Here is a 1,397-nt window from a genome sequence, read left to right on the forward strand (position 1 = left end):
ATATGTATGTATGTATGTATGTATGTATGTATGTATATATATCGCATTCCTACATACGCGCAAATAGGATGTGCTTCTTTCACTTTTCGTCTACCAAATTTACTCGCAAAGTTTTGATCGTCCCGGGGTTACATTTGAAGACAGTTATCCAAGGTGGGATTGAGCCGGAAGCCTTGTGAGAAAGGCTATATTGGAGAAAGGGTGGACAGTCATTGAGACACACAAACTTCTTGGGAAAGCCACCAGGAGGAAAAGAGTGAAAAAGAATGTGAAAACGACTTACATTTACCATGACGATCGACACATCATGCATTTTTTGCTAACAATCATAAAATCAGTTGTCTTCTACCTCAACTGTACGCCCTGGATCTGGAATCCTCCGACTTCACACCATTTCGGTTTTAAAATGGACAGTGTTGGGAAGTGGATACAATGATATATACTTTTTTTTTAAGGAAGATATTTGAAGGTTGGGTTTACGGATCAGGCAAATGCTTCACTTGTAACGGTCCCAATGTTGAGGTGTGCTTTTGTATAGACGAAGAATTATTCTACCACAGGAAAGAATTTGAGTGAGCGATACCAATTGATAAAATAGTTGCCACGCTGTGGAACTGAACCCAGTAGCATTTGGTCGGGAAAGAATCTTCTTATCACGCTGGGATCGATTACATCGACTGATCTCTTCTCACCAAAAAATTGAGCCTCTAAACGGCCAGCTGGCAGAATCGTTAATAAAATAGTTGTCACGCTGTGGAACTGAACCCGGTACCATGTGGTCAGGAAAGAAGCTTCTTAACACACAGCCACGCCTGCGACTATATCACTCGTAATTTCTTACCGATCTATTCTTCTTGGTAGGCAAAAATTTTAATGTCTTATTGTTTTGTTTTTTCTTTAAAGAGAAACCCGATATTGTTGAATGTCTGGAGACGACGTAAATATAAATTACAGTTGTTATAATTGAAGATGACTGCGCATTCAAAATAAAGGAGAACTCTATTGTCAAGAGAGTTAGAACGGTATTATTTTGCTTAGTAGAAGGTCAGCCATGATCAACCAGTCCTAGGATAAAGGCTTTTCAACCGTGACCATCCTATATACATCACTACCCCAATCTCCACCTCCACCGTCACAACTGTCATCATCACCACCACCGCCACCACCACCATTATCTTCGTCTACCCCTTCTATCCCTCTTCGCTTTTTATTCTCTTCCCCCCCCACCCTCGTCTCCTTATTCCTCACTACTGTTTCTTGGCGCCAAGTGAGGGTGTGCGGCTTAGTGAACAAGGGTTTCGGCTATCGATCACAAGGCCTGAAATTTGAGGGAGGGGGATAGTGAATTATATCGTTCTCAGTACTCAACTGGTACTTAATTTATTGATCTCGAAGGG

The 1,397-nt window shown here is 41.4% G+C and overlaps 1 long non-coding RNA gene across 1 annotated transcript in view; it reads left to right on the top strand.

The window, feature by feature from the left end:
- Window positions 1-1,397, top strand: part of LOC128250929 (uncharacterized) — a 59,886-nt gene that overhangs the window by 57,382 nt on the left and 1,107 nt on the right. The gene's annotated exons all lie outside the window — the stretch shown is intronic.

This window comes from Octopus bimaculoides, chromosome 26, assembly GCF_001194135.2.
Source record: "Octopus bimaculoides isolate UCB-OBI-ISO-001 chromosome 26, ASM119413v2, whole genome shotgun sequence".
NCBI classification, from domain to species: domain Eukaryota; kingdom Metazoa; phylum Mollusca; class Cephalopoda; order Octopoda; family Octopodidae; genus Octopus; species Octopus bimaculoides.